Source organism: Cebus imitator, unplaced genomic scaffold (genome assembly GCF_001604975.1).
Source record: "Cebus imitator isolate Cc_AM_T3 unplaced genomic scaffold, Cebus_imitator-1.0 Scaffold241, whole genome shotgun sequence".
In the NCBI taxonomy this organism is placed as follows: Eukaryota; Metazoa; Chordata; class Mammalia; order Primates; family Cebidae; genus Cebus; species Cebus imitator.
Genome location: NW_016107556.1, coordinates 2,994,748 through 3,011,521, shown reverse-complemented (window position 1 = coordinate 3,011,521; position 16,774 = coordinate 2,994,748).

The window sequence follows — 16,774 nt, the reverse complement described above, 5'->3', positions numbered from 1 at the left end:
AATATATAATAATCCCTATATTCACACTCATTCTGAATCCATAACCTTGTTATTCCTTCCTCTATATAGCATTTCAACCCAAGATAGCATATCTTGATATATTCCTCATCCCATGATTATGGTTTTCTTTATGTTCTACCATATTTACAGTTCCTACAAAGAGCCTATAAAAATATTATCTGTCGTATATCTTGAAGGTGGATGTACAATTATTCATGGTTTATCTGATTCCCCTAATCCCTAATACTTCTCGCTCACACTTACAAGATTCTGAGATAGAGACTTAATAAAAGTTTTTATTCTCACAAAATCCTCATCTTGGGCTGTAAACCTTTTTTTATAAATACGCCTAGGAGACTAACAAGGAACTGAAGCAATGTGTTAATTTAGCCATAATTTGCTAATTAAGAAAAGAATTTTTTTAAAATTCAGGAAGCCTCAGTAAAGACAATGCTCAGTTCAACTATAAGAATATAGAAGAAGCTCTGAAAAACTGTTTACCACAGTCTTCTTTTCATTGAAGTGTCAGGTTTCAACATTAAAACACAGTCTCCCAAGTAATTATATTAAGCAAAAGTCACTGTGTGTGGTTATGAGATAAATATTATGTAATTACCTCTATGCATTTAGCATTCATTATCATGGGGCGATGAATCTGTGCAATCAACATTTGTTTAGACACACTGTTTTGTCAGTACTTGGTTGGCAAATGTCACTAAGCTAAATAAAAGCATCTCTTACATATGCTTGTGCAATAGGAAAGACACTTGGGAAGTTAATTCTGTCCCGTTACTGATTTCGAATGTCAGTTTTGACAGCCACAATAACAATTGGTTCAGGTAATGTTAACAGCTGGTGAGGACAGGCTGGAGCAGGAAATGCATTGCAGATTCAGATTCTTACCACTGTAGTCCTTGAGTTGGGAAACTCAGGTGACTGACGTGTAATTCAGTAAGTGCTAAAGTGAGTTATGGCTCACTTTTGTTAAATTGATTCAGATTTTTGGATGATACCAAATAGCAAAAGATAATCCTCTTGTGTCATCTAGACACCTTGATAAAGCTCTTCAATGTAATATCTTAAACTTCAGGATAAAAGCAGAGCAACAGATAAAATGTTTTCAAAGACTGTCATCATAGACCATTTACATGGAGAAACGACACCGAATTTCATGCTATATGCTACACCAGAAGTCAGCAAACATTTCCTATAAAGGCAAGACAGTAAATATAAAAAGCCATAAAATCTTTGTCACAGCTACTCAAATTTGCAAAGGTAGCATGAAAGTAGCCATTACCAATACATCATAAAATAAGCATGGCTGAGTTCCAGTAATTCATAATAATATGATAATTCAGGCAAAACAGTCAGTGAGACAAATTTGACTTGCAGGCCACAGGCTGTTGACCCTGAACTAGATTATAACCTGACAGAAGACTGCTAGTTGTTGTGAAAACAGTGGTATAACCTTAGCACAGGTGATTGTATGAGAGAGATCCTTCTGGTAACCTTTGAAAGACTTTTAAATTCTGAGTCTATCTGGGTTTAAACTAGAGTGATGCAAGATTAAGATGAGCCTTGATAAGGATGAGGAATCAGAGCAGCAACCATGCATCACATGAATGATTCATCATGTGTGCCCATCAGAGATCCTCCTTCCAATTTAAAAAAAAAAAACCTAATCACCTAATACTTTGGTTTAAATATTTTGTCCAGGACAGTATTCTATTTAAAGGTTTATATTTCTGTGGAGTAGGGGAATCTACTGAAGAACAAATTAAAGTTTCTAACTCTGGTCCAGACTCAGTGATAAATAAGAATGTAGCATTGGTTACTTCACTTTATATCTTTGAATCTGTTTTTTCTGCATGGCAATGGCATTGAATTGATTATTACTAAGGTTTCGTCCAGGTCTACTATTCTATGATATATACGCTCAAGTTTCATTATTCTCAGTAGTTACGTTCTACAAAATTGCCCTGAACATTAAATTACCAAATACCAAATAATTTCTTCAAGGGTAAAATAGGGATTTGTCTCTACAAGTCTGTGATTACAACACTGCTGTAAAGCTATCAATATATAACACTATTTTATGTGTGTTTCTGTTTGAAGACACCATACTTAATAGACAGTATTAATTCCTTAGCATTGAACTCATGGTCAACAGCACTAAAACTCATGGTTGAACAAAGCTTCTCCAACGTACATATTTTCTCTGTGAGACATATTGCAGCCTTCTTGCACCTAAGAACACTAGTCAGTGCTTCAGCACTACACTGGAACATGATTTTAAACAGTGAAATCACCAAGAAAAAGCGCAAAATATGAGAAATGTGGCACTAAATAGACTGTAAAAAGGACACTCACTTATAATATGAGAGCTAAAACAGGCGGAGCTTTCCTGTGTTCCATTTCAGCTGGAAACATGCATGCTAGGACCTCACATTTTTTGCAAGTCTGTGCATGCCTATAAATGACTCATAAGTACCATTGGTACTGATTGGGGGATAACAATAAATTTTATAAGGAGATGAGTTTATAAATACAGAATCTACACATAAGAACTGACTGCATTATGAATAAAGTCATTGCAAATCTCTGTGCTCCAATAACATTCCAATGATTCCTTTTACTCTTCACAGAATGTCATGTACTATCCCTCCTCAGGACTCTTGCATGTTCAGCCTCTCTGGGTCCCTCAAGCCATGTGCCCTCAGCCTCTGTGCCTAGGCGAATATAGCAATCTTCAGTTTCTTGTCACTTTTGAAGCTAGTCTTTCTTCCAAACTGATTCCAGAGCTACCTTGCTATAAGCATATCTGAGTATCCTGCTTCATTGCTTAGCTATCCCTGTGATTTCCTCATTAACCATAGAACAAAATCCTAAAGTTCAAACTTTTAATTTGCTGTGTAGCACCTTCACAATTTAACATAAACATAACTCATCCCCCACCTCCAATCTCCTTATATTTTACATATTAATCACCCTTACATTCTTCTTTATCCATCCTTGTTTTTCATAGGCATTTCTTTGCTTACAGCTCAAAGTCCACCAACTCTGTGAATTCATTTTTGATTACCTTGGGCTGAAACAAAGGAGTAGCTTACAGCTTTGAAATTTGCTCTTTGCAAGAAGATTATGCATACATCTTATCTCCTTAAGGACAAAGAAGTTTTTCTATAAATGTTTTATGTTCTAAGGTCTCAGAATGAGACCATGGCATAGCAAATATTCAATAAAACAGTGTAACACATACAGAAGCAATATGCTTTTATTATTCTCTGAAAATACTTATGTACTACTTACTCTTTATTGGGTACCAAACCAGGTATTGAAGATACAACATGAATAAGACAAAACAGGTTGTATTTGAGGCTCAGGGGCCAGTTGTTTAATCCCTCCAAGTCTCAATATTTTTTCATTTATTAAGTGGGAGTAAAAAATATTTCTACTGCATAGGTCTGATGTGAGGATTCCCTGGGATAATAAAGAAGCAGATATAATATTCAACATAGTGCTTAAAAATAGTAAATACTCAATACATGTAAATTTTATAGGTTTAATACAGAATAAATTATCAGCTATTTCCAGTATGGTATAGTAAAACTCCTACAATGGTTCTTAAAGTCTACTAAATTCCGAGAGCTATTTTAGATTTTACCTCATATTTCATAATTATAGACTGAAACTTCCTTTGCGAAAGTTTTTCCCAATTATTGAAGTGAGATGTCTGTCTTTCCCTTTGTGAAATACAGAATCTGCTGTAAATATTTATAATTAAACCCAGTCTATTATCTGGCTATAGATTGCAGAAAACATAACAATATTAGCTGTAAAGTATATATGTTAATTAATTAATTAATTTATTTATTTATTTATTGAGACAAAGTCTCGCTCTGTCGCCCAAGCTGGAGTGCAATGGCGTGATCTCGGCTCACTGCAACCTCCACCTCCCGGATTCAAGTGATTCTGCTGCCTCAGCCTCCTGAGTAGCTGGGACTACAGATGCATGCCACCATATCCGGCTAATTTTTTGTATTTTTAGTAGAGACAGGGTTTTGCTGTGTTAGTCAGGATAGTCTCAATCTCCTGACCTCATAATCCTCCTGCCTCGGCCTTCCAAAGTGCAAGGACAATTGCATGAGCCACTGCACCCGGCTGTATGTTTATTTTTTTCATCAAACTAAAATCTAGAGGAAAGCGGCTACTGACATTGGTGTAATAAATCTCATTAAATTAGGTCAAAAGGATCTGTGATTATTTTAGCCTTCCCCTTACGATTTCTAAATGACTGCAGCAGGTGAGTCTATCATGACTGCATTCAAAGCAAGAAAGGAAAGAAAGAAGAGGGGACAATATCTGCATCAGAAAATCAGTCTTCTCAGAAACCAGTTTAGTCCCATCTACATTTCACCGAAAATGACTATACCTCTTAACCACACCTCTGAATCCAAGGAAGACTGGAATAGCAAGGATTTTAATTTGACTCATTCATTACCTTCTCAAATCGATTTGATTTCTGTTGGTTTGGAACAAGAGGGAGAAATACATTTTGTAGACACTAGTACTGTTCACCCCACAAAGGAAACAGACTAGGGTCAGTTTCATAAACCCAAAAGGAGTTAGTGAGTAATCAAGAAATATGGGCCTGTCTCAACACATTTTGTAATAAATCCATAATTATATTTCTCTGACTCTAGGTGTCCATTATAAAAAATGAAATATTTTAAAATTATTTTTCTATTATTTTTGTGTTTTGTGAGACATATCACAGCCTTCTAGCACTTAAGAACAATATTTGTGTCAGTAAAAAAAAAAAAAGCTGAATCACTTCTAGTATTTTCTAAAGATTGTTTTTCCTTCATTTTCTCTAGGACATTAATCCCCAAGACTCATGTTTCAAAATATAGAAGAGTCCCCGAAAGATATAGCTTATTCTGCAAACATCATCACTTCAATGGAAACTAAGTGTGAGAGACAGACAGAGTGGAGCATGGAGAATGCATCATGGATGTGCTAGAAGAGACTGGATGATTCAACCAATAAAGCCTGCTAGTCAAGGTGCTAACGCCCACAGTTGTCATTAGATCAACATATAAAGTAGCATTGACCTATAGGTTTCAGCACTTTGGTCAATATAAGTACAGTGGCAACAGTGGCCTGTAGCATTATATTGAGGAGTTTGAAGCTACATCTGGAATCAGAGGGCAAGATCCAACTCATCATTTTGCAGTGTCTCTTGGGATTAAAAAAAGACGGAAGTGCAAAAGTACCAAGTATACTCTGTGCTTCATATAAATTAATATATTCAAGACTGTTAGAATTGGAATTGAAAGATGGCCTTGTACAATTATCTCTCTTTGAATATGAAGTATTATATATTAGACTAGAACCTGGTCCCTTGCCTTCAGTGCCTTGTGAATTCCAGGGAGATTTCAGGTACCAAGTGTGAAAAATAATTGGGAATCTCAACCACTTTAGTGTCTTTACAAGAAACCCCATACACACTACCAATCCTTCCCAATATCAGGAAAAGTACAGCAACAGTTAAATCCCAAGGACTAAACGGCTTTTAGAAATGGAAATAATTATTCATTCACTTAAAGTTCAGTTGGCTGCAGGAGAATAAGGATGTTCTGCTCCTTGGAGTTATTAAGGCATGCAGGCTCCTTTATCTTGAGCCCAGCCCTCCTCTAGGCACCTGGAATGCCCTCATCCAGTTCCAGAGAAGAAGAGGGTGAAGGATCATCTAGAGGATTTTCAAGGACCAAGTCAGTAAGAAACATGTATCACTTCCAGCAGAATTTCATTTGCCAAGACTTCAGTCCCATAACCACACATAATTACAAGAGAGGATAAGAAATGTAATCTAGCTATATTATCCAGAAGGATAGGAAATAGGGACTACAGAAACAACTAGGCAGACTGCCACAGAAGTCAATCATCCTGTAGAACCTCTGCTAGCAAACAGTCACTGATGGGTTGCTGTTGCTTATCTGTATGTATTCCCCACCAGTTTTTTCATTTGGGTTAGGAGTCATAAAGAAAACAGATCTAAAAGAAGACACGTATATTTGTCTTAAAATTTTATTATAGAGTCTGCCTTACTTTTTATTTTACTATTTTTTTGAGACAGAGTCTCACTCTGTCTCCCAGGCTGGAGCGCAGTGGTGCAAACTCAGCTCACTACAACCTCTGCCTCCTGGATTCAAGTTATTCTCCTGTCTCTGCCTCCCAAGTGGCTGGGATTACAGGTGCCTGCCACCACACCCAGCTCATTTTCGTATTTTAAGTAGAGATGAGGGTTTCACCATGTTGGCCAGGCTGGTCTTGAAATCCTGACCTCAAATGATCTGCCCACCTTGGCCTCCCAAAGTGATAAGATTACAGGCATGAACCACTGCACCCAATCTATTTTCCCTTTTAAATGTGAAGTAAAGGTAGACTGGACCAGGCACGGTGGCTCACGCTTGTAATCCCAGTATTTTGGGAGGCCGAGGTGGATGGATCACTTGAGGTCAGGAGTTCAAGACCAGTCTGGCCAACATGGTGAAACCTGTCTCTACTAAAAATACAAAAATTAGCTGGGCATGGTGGTGGGCACCTGTAATCCCAGCTACTCAGGAGGCTGAGACAGAGAATTGCATGAACCTGGGAGGTGAAGGTTACAGTGAGCTGAGGCGCATCTCGGCTCACTGCAACCTTCAGCCTGAGAAACAGAGCAAGACTCTGTTTCAAAAAAAAAGTCTGGGGGTGGGGGGGATAATTTATTGGCACTCAACCTGAGAGCAAAAATTTAAATTTGTTATAAATGTATTTCTCTTCTTTAACTTTTTGCTTTTGAAATAATTGCACATTATAAGAAGTTGAAAAAATAGTAGAGAGAGGTCCCATGAATATTTCACCCCTGTTTTCCTTAATTGTTACATATTATATAACTATAGTACAGTAGCAAAACCAAGAAACTGAAATTGGCACCACATGCTGGATGGCAATGGGAGTTCCATCACCTCATTAGGACACCACCGATACCTCCCTGGGTCTGAGGGGTAGAAGTGTCCTCTAACTACTATCCATGTAACTTCCAGAGACGTATCTTTGCCATTGGGCCATGGTGAAAGCCCTGACTCCCCCAGAGGCCTTTCGTGCTAATACCTCAGCAGGCAGAGAGAAACTACTCACTTTGCCAGGCTCCCCACATGCTCTCCACTTACATCCTTGGGGAGGGAGTTTATAATCACATGGAGGCATTGAGTTGAGAAAGGGTTTGAGAACACAACTGGATTCAAAGATGAGGGAAAGGGTCACTTTTTTTTTTTTTTTTTTTTTTTTAGCTATGGTGTTATAGCCTGGAAAGAGTAGAATTCTAGGTTCTTCATTTCATCTTTGCTGGTGCATGTGGAGCGGGGCCAAAGTTTGTTCTGTGGTATTTAGCAACAGTAGAACAGTTATTGTTCAAAATTTTTCTTTCCTTTTCTGTCCTTTGGCTAGAAAAAGCAGACTTTTGTTGGGCTTTTTGTGTGTCTGCCCCCATTGGAATTTCTGGATTTTGCTTTATTCAGCTCTAAGATTAACATGCAGGATACCAAAAGAAAGCCTAGAGAACACACCACCATGTTCTCTCTTGGATTCCAATGTCCCTGGCCAGTCTGCCTTCTTTTCACCACCCTTCACAAAGTAACACAATTGCCCTGACTTGATGTGGCCAATTCTTTCTGATGGGAACAAGTAGCCTGTGTCTTATCTAGACAGAAAATCACATCACCATGTTTTTTTTTTTTTCTTGGAAATACAAACACGTGGAGTTTTTTGTTTGTTTATACGTAATGTCCAGGGGTTTTAGCTTTACTTAGCAGAAGGAAAAGAGAAAAGGACATCTAACTCATCTTCCCAGAAGTTGAAGTTTCCTTTCTCTTATTTTTTTAAATTTCACAATGAACATCTCCATGGGAAAAGCTAGAGATCTGGAGACGACATGTAAGACTCTCCCAGGTTTCGGTCTGGGCATCTTTTCTTTAGGGAAGCACTTATCTTCTATGAAAATGCTTACAAATTGAAGTTATTAAGCACTTTTCCTGCACTGATTTCATGACTTGTATAAAATAATTCAGTATCTTTATGTGCTTATTTTATGGAAACCCAGGTGTCTATACCAACTATAATAAAATTTTCACTCGTAATAGGTCTTCAAGAAATCTTGAATGTTTATATAAATTAGTCCATTAATGAACTACAACTAATTTACATAAACCCACAAACAGATAACAAAACTTTTTCTGACAGATATTTAAGCCATTAATTTTTCCCATCCCATCAGAAAGGGAATGCAGCTGACAGGTATTTACTCTCCCTACTGTCACCAAAATTAGAGCAAGAACGTGGTGGCTTTGCTACACAAAACATGCTTGAGGTTACATGTCATAATAAAATAATAATAGGTACTGTTATTGAGAAATCACAGGGAAAAAAATCCAACTTGGGAAAAACTCCAATCACTGAAGAAAAGAAGGCAATGTGCATTAATAATAAATTAAGGTAAAGGCACTAAATAGAGCAAGGAGGCACTAGTCATTCTAGAACTTTCACTCTGTTTCTCCAGCTGTGCTTTTTAAATGTCAAATACAAGGTTACAGTGACAGTTGTCAACAGAGAAGAATTACAGACCTGCAAAACCACTCACTCAATTCCAATGATTTAGCCCTCTTCCCTCAGGGAGAAGTCTAAGTAAACAACGCATAGTTAACATTTACCTGACATTTTCTCTGTCTTCACCTTGATTGGTAATTCTGCAGTAATTCATGTTCCCTTGGGCACACCTCTTGGGATTAACATAATTCTCAGAAATCTTGAGAGAAAGGGAGAGAAAACAAGACAACTTCCTCATGCCTCCAGCCTTGCTAAGATTCTGCTCTCTCACTGACCTCACTCTTACCTTGGGATAAGAAGACTAAACATGTCAGAAAAGAACAGGTAACCACAAGCAGACCAGTGGGTTCTCAGAGTTCATGAGACCCAGTTGACAAAGTAACACAATTGCCCTGACTTGATGTGGCCAATTCTTTCTGATGGGAACAAGTAGCCTGTGTCTTATCTAGACAGAAAATCACATCACCATGTTTTTTTTTTTTTTCTTGGAAATACAAACACGTGGGAATCCCTCAGCAGTCGTCTTAATTATTCCCATAAGGATGGCAAGCTGATCAATGAACGAAGTATTCCTGAGAAGCTCTGACAGAAACCACTTGACTCGGGATGAAAAGCATTGTCTTAGGTGTTTCTGTCTGCTCCAGATCGCTGTCTTTAAACCAGGCCTACCTCCTCACAAACCCGCACTGCTGCTGCGACCTGCTCTCAAGAACAGTCTTAGAAGCTATACCTTTCTTCTGCTTTCATTCTGACTCTGAACTCCATTACATGTCACCTAGCTTCAAAGCTTGGAACTGCTTTGTCTCCCATTTCTGACACCTTACTCATTCTACAGATTGACAGCTGACCTTGATTTCCTTGCTTTTGACTTTATGTCTCTGTAAGGACTGAAAACTTAGTCTTTCTGGTTCTTTCTGCAACTGACCTTTTTAGGTAAAAACTTACCAGACTAAGCTCTTAAATTTTTAACAAGTATCAGTGTTCCAGTGAGACTTTCTGCCCTCTCGAGGAGGAGTCAAAATATTTAATGAAAATAATCACCTGAAAAAGGTAGTGTCTCCACTAATAATCTTATATTTTTATAACATTGTTCTGTATCTTGTTTTGTCTTTGAGTTCTTTAAAATACTAAAAACAACAGGAATAATTTACTAAACATCCAAAATTGCTTAAATGTTGACATTTTATTATTTTTACACCCAATTTAAAACATAGAAGAAAAAAATGTAAAGTTTCCTCTATTTCTCTGCTCATTCCCATTCTACTCCTACCCTCCCCAAAGGCAACTGTTTTCATTAAGAGAGGTAATCTTTTACATGTACTTGTGCATATTTGTAAATAAAAACACACAGCATTACTTTCAATGTTCTTAATAAGACAAATATTATTATGCTTTATGTTTTATTCTAAAATGTGTTGTTTTCATTTAACATTATGTCTTCAATACCTGTCCATGAGTCTATTAAGAGATCTATCATCTATCAATCATTTGTTCATTCAACTCAATGAACACTATTCTATCCTATGAATAAAGAGTATCTCCTGTATCTATTTATCTACTGAGAGTTTTTGAAGATGTTTTCAAATTTTATTCTTACAAACAATACTTCAATGGATATTATAGCACTGTTCTGTATATATGCTCCATATATGCTGATTTTCCTATATCTGTATTTATCCAACTATGCATCAAACCTATTAGAGTGTTATCAAGCCACTTTACTATATCAAGATCACCATGAAAAGAAATCCATCGAACTCTCTTCTGAAGAGCCCATGGAAGACAGAGTCCCATCTATTCCAGCCATTTCAATTGAGGTGCTGGACACAGGACCGAAACCAACTTTGACCATCCAGACCGACTACCTTCCGATATTGCTTTTCCATGAGTGACCTAGGAGGCCAAGAAATAAATGTCCTTCTGAGTCCAGCCTAGAGTACAGAATCATGGACAAATAAATGGTTTTTATTTTAATCTGTGAAGTTTTAGGTGGTTGCATTAACTCTTACACATAATAAGAGTACGAATATTGTAACAGTCAGTAAGGGCTATGCAATTCTGTAGAATCAAAAACTCCTAAACTTAGTGGTTTGTAAAATTGAAAGCCTATTTATCAATCAGTCTATATGTCCATTTTGAATTGGCTATGTGCTCTGTTCTACGATGCCTTACTCCGTGGTACAGGTGGAGAAAGTAAGCACCATCTTAAAAGCTTCTAGTTGACATGGTAAAAAGAAAAAAATACAGAAAATCTTTCACTGGCAATTAAATGCTTTAGCACAAAAATGAAACACATTACTGCTGTTTGCAACTCATTAACCAAAATTTTTCACTTGACACAATGCTTGGTGAACTATGTTATGTCCCAGTATGTCTTCTTTGATATAACATATAATTTTTTTACTATGTGTTGTGATTTTTAAAAGTTTCAACAGAAAAACAGCTGTAAGGTATAGTTCTCTGAGTGAGATTAATAGGTCATAGAGCAGTTACATTTTTACCTTCCCCTGATGTATTAAAATGCTTCTCAAAGTGAATGTACCAATTAATACTCTGGAGTTATGCAATGCAGCCTGGCTCAACAGTGCTGAGAGATCTCATCCCCTCATTTCAACTAAAACTTAGTATTGTTAAATTTTAAATTCAGGCAGTTCGATATCTTGTTTTCCTTTTTATGTATAAACCGTTAATTATTAGTGAAGTAGCAGTTTATATACAGCTAGTGCTCGACTTATGACCACGATTGGGACCGGCAGACCGGTCGTAACACGATTTGGTCGTAAGTTGAGTAGGCTATATGTACAGTTGAAATGGTGCACACGGAGATGGCAGTGCTGCCGGAAGCTGGTCCGCGTTGTCATACGCCCAGCTGGGCAACGTTTGCGCTGCCAGACGCAGAGCAGTCGTGGCTAGTGATTGTGGTCATAAAGTCGAATGGTCGTAAGTTGCATAGGTGGTAAGTAGATCAATACCTGTATTGTACTTCATTTTCTGTAATTTGTCTGTTCATAACCTCTGCTTAGTTTTTACCGGGTTCCTTGTCATTTTTATTGGAGTTTCGTATTTATTTAGATACTAATAGTCTTATTCTACCACAGTTTAATGCTTTCTTTGATTTATGCCAAGATTTCATTCATGTAAATTCATGGTTTAAGTGTACAAAAAATAGAACAATGGCTGCAGCCTTTGCTAGGAGAAGGCAGGAAGATGATACATAATCTATGTGAGTTTAAACAATATTTTAAAACATTATTTTAAAATATTTTTAAACAATTATAATTTTTTTAAGTTTTATTGAAAATAATTTGATAAATTTGTGCATCTGTGAATACATACGAAAGTGTCTCATGACTTAAATTCTAAAATTCCTAATAGCATGATGTCTGAGAAGACAAATTTCCCTTCCTTGTTTTTCTTAAATAAGTCTTATTCTTGACCTTTTACTCATCTATATTGATTTTGGCATCGCTTTTTCTAGGTCCACAAAAACAATACTTGTTGAGGTTTGGATTGCATTGAATTGAATGTAGAATTTGGGTAATGGTGCTCTTCTGACTTATCCAGTATTTTCATTCATGGATTATTTATCTTTACTTTTTTTTGTGTTGTTTTCTTAAATGCCCATGGTACCATCTTTTTTGTTTAGCCAAAGTTAAGTCTAAGTGACTTGCTCTATGAATTATTTAACAACATAGCCTTTTTAATTTATTACAAATGGGATATTTTTTCTGTTATGAATTATTAGTGGCATATAGGATTGCCATTGATATTTGCATAAGGAGTTTATGCCAGGAACATTGCTGAACTCTATTTCTAAAGTTTGTCTACACATTCTACTGTGTCTGAAATGTATCTTCTTTTTAGATCTGTGGGGTTTTTTTGGGTGTGTCTAACTGCAATGCCTAACTACTTTATTACCATTAATAGTAATGGTAATAGCAGGCCATTTTCTGATTTTAAAGAAAATGCTTCCTATGTTTCACTATTGAAAATGACTGTTGCTCTAGACTATATCAAATACTTATTATCAAGTTAAGGATATTTCCTTCTATTCCTGATTTGTTGGGAGTTTTTCATTATTAATAGATTTCAAAAAGATTGTTTTTATGTATGTATCAAAATGATAAGATGTTAAGGTAGAAAGTTAAAATACTAAATTTTCTTATGTTAATAATAATCCTGCATTCTGTCTTATCTGGTTTAGGCTGCTATAACAAAGTACCAGAGATGGGTGGCTTATAAACTACAGAAGTTTATTTCTCACAATTCTAGAGTCTGGAAGTAATGACCAAGGTGCCAGCATGCTAGAGTACCAATGAGGGCTCCCTCCTGTGTTGCACACTACCAACTTCTACCAACTTCTAGTATTATCACAAGGTGGAAAGAAGATGAGAGAGCTCTCCAGGGTCCTAATCTCATCCACAAGGGCTCCGCCCTTACGACCTGATTACCTTCCAAAGGCCCCTTCTCTAACGCCACCACTTTGGGAGTTAGAATTTTAACATATAAATTTGGGGAAAACACAAACATTCAGACTATTACCCATTCCTTGTATAAATCCAATTTCAATGTGTTTTTTACTTTTTTTTAGGATTTTACATCTACATTTGTTCGGTGAGTTTGAACCGTATTTTTCTTACTTGCACTCTACTTGTTTGGTTCTGCTCTGAAGATTTTATGAGTCTGATAAAAAAACAGTAAGGAGGGTTCCCATTTTTTTCTATTCACTAAAAGTATTTACATTGCATTGAGATTTTTGTTGTTGTTGTTAAAAGTTTAGTAGAGCATTTCTGTTCATATTAATTTAAAATTGTTTTAAAAATATCAAAATAAATGCTTTTGTGCAATCTTTTTCATTGTTGATGTATAACTTAATGGCTTTAGGGTCAGAAAATACAAATGTTCAAACAGCAATATTTTTGTTTCTTAAACCTTGCTTTATGGCATAGAACATGACATTTTTTTTTTGTTTGTTATATTTAAGAAAAGTGTGTGAAACATTTTTGGGTTAAATCTTTTATGTATGTCTTTCAAAGTTTTATAATCTAATTTTCTTTACCCTTACTAATGATTCTATCAACTTGATCTATGCTTAAATATCCCTGAGAGAGATATGCTTAAATATCCCAATACTAGAAAATAGATGGTAGATTTATTTTATCTGTGTATATCTGTCAATTTTTGCTTTCTATATTTGGAAACTATATTACTTGGTGCATATTGTTTAAAACTGACAGTTTTACCCAGTGATATAACCCTTCCAATAATACTTTTACTTTAAAGGCTATTGTCCTTTAGTCTAGGTACCCCATCTTTCTTTTGGATAGTGTATTTTAAAGCATTACATTTATGCTCCCTATCTAGACTCACAGGTAAAGCAAGTTAACCCAATAAAACAAACAATTATGATTCTAGAAAGATAATAAGCCTTTATGAGCCTCAATTGCCTCATTTTCATAATGAGAGCTTTAACTGTAGTGATTTTTAATATCCTTACAACTCTGACATTCTATGATCTTCCCCCTTTTCTATGCCAAAGTCCTACATTTACTCTAACTTGCATTTTGCCAGCCTATGAAATAACATAAATGTGCATCTGCTCCAGGTAATTCTATATACCAAAATGGAAAGACAGATCAGAAGGCCCATACTATTCTTTTGAAATTCTTTTTTTAAAAACAAAACAGAATTTTTGTTTTGTTTGTGTGAATTTCTTGTACAACTCTTATTTCATCATAGTCCTACTAACAAAATACTCAAGTCAAAATGTGTCTTGGATTTTAATATCTTCTACATAATATTTGGCTGATCTAATGGCTAACTAGAAACAGAGAGAAGAAAGTTCAAGGAGAGAAAAACAAGAGTAGAGATAATGCATTTATCTCAGTGGGAAAAGGAAATTTATAATAATTTGTACATGTTACCTGTATCCTTGCCAGGCACATTTTTTTCAAAGGCTGTTGGCCCAGCACCTTATCACTAAATATGACAGAACATAATAAGTAACTATTAATACTATTTTGTTTGCCACAGAGTGCAGCAAAAATTTAAAGCCAGAATGGTTATTAGAAGTCATCAATTCTACACTACTTCTTTTAGGAATAGAAAATTACTCCTCAAAGAGTGATTTACCATATTATCTGTTTTACTATAGTATGCTTTTGATAAACATGCATTAATTACTAATTTCTTATACTTAGAGCCTGCCAGAGATATCTGACCATGAACCTATATAAATGTACAACTCCCTTGTTACTACCTTAAATTGTATGTTTTGCATTATAAGAACTTCATGCTGCATAATTTTTAATAATGTATTATACATATCTTAAGGAAGACTAAAAAAACTATGTTGGAACAGAAGAAATACTTTGACTTGAAGATTAGAAAATGATTTTTTATATCAATTTAGAAATGTTTCTTCTTAATTCAGCTGTTTTCCTTTTTGGGTAGCTGACAGACATTGGGTATTTGTTCATTATAACTGGGTATATAAATTCAATATATATAACAAATAATTATGACTAAAAGTACTCATGAATTTATCTATGTTAACACTACTCCAGCTGGATTATCACCAAAATGCTTTTTCAAGACCTTGGGGTTCAAGGATTTGAGGAATACATATTGTTGGCATTGATTTCCATGGCTTGAAAAATCATTCCTACTAGTTTAAAATATGGTAGGAATTATAAGACAACCAGAAATTTTTAAAAATCCACAATAAAGTCACTAAATAGAAGAAAATAGTTACCAAAATACTAACTTCTAGAAGCTTTTTCAGATAATCCTATTTCTTGTAGCACATAGCACTTCATAGTTCCTCAAAGTCATCTGGACCAGAAGTTCGCCAAGTGTGATCTCAAAGCCAGAATTGTTGGGAAAAACAGCAAAGGAGAAAGGACTTACAGAGTGCCTACATAAATTGGTTATGAGCAACACATGAACAAGGAACAACAAACTGTGGAAGACCACAGGAGACCTCTGGGGAGGAAGGCCTCTCCATGCCTCATGTTCCGGTGCAGGGTGACCTCAGCTCTGTTACCATAAACATTGTGCTCAAGGATGTAAATCCCCTTCGTAGCACTATGATGCAGCCAGACTTGTAGGCTCCTTGAAAGGCCCTCATTCCATTAGCTGCACGTAGATAATAGGCTAAAGAAAACCACATGTTCTTGTTTTGTGAAACTCCTAAACTGCCACTGTCATCAATCCTTAGCATGACACATCAGTTCCAGCTCACTGATTCACTTCTAGCTCACTGATTCACTCCACCATCACTCCACCCATATCCTGTAGATCAAAGTGATTGTAATCAATAAACAGTGTGGATGGTGACAGCTCGGGGACTTCACTATTTCTGCCAGAGTAATAAAGTGATGGCCCCCTGGTCCCACTTTCTCTCTTAATCTGTCTTTTTCTCATTCCTTTGTCGCCACTGAACTCGGGGTACCCACAGGTGATGTAGGGTTGGCTCCCTACATTCTGGTGCCCAACGTGGGGCTCATGGATCCCTACATTCTGGCACAGCAATGTGTGGGGCTCATGGATTCCCTACACAGAATCATCAGATTCACCTTGAATTATGTTAGAAAAGCAAATTCTCAGCAGGCCTAGAGCTGCTCAGTAAGAGCCTCTATGCAGAATGTAAGGAGAGCCATCAACCGATGTTTTAACAATCTTCCAAATAATTCTAATGTGCAGTCACATTTTTGAGAACCACTAAACTAGGCCAAGTCCCACAGTCCCTGTCTGCATTTTTTAAATGGGGAAAATAAAATACAGAAAAGTACTACAATCCCTATGTCTTGAATTGTGATTCCCTGGCTTTTCTCAGATCACAAATACTCAGTAACAAATCCAAGTTGAGAACATACAACTCCTAACCTATATAAAATTTAGGTTAGAATAATAAAATTTTAGAGGCCAGAGAGACATTGAATATGAATATATTTGGTGGATTTCATACTCTCATGTACTTCTAGTTATTACTCTTAAAATTGCTTATTTAATGTCTGACCCTTATACTGAATTAAATCTCTGTGAAACAATGGACTATACTTTTTAAATCATTATTAGTTCTATAATGCCTTTACAGTAATTTTAATATAGTATCGGCTTTTTT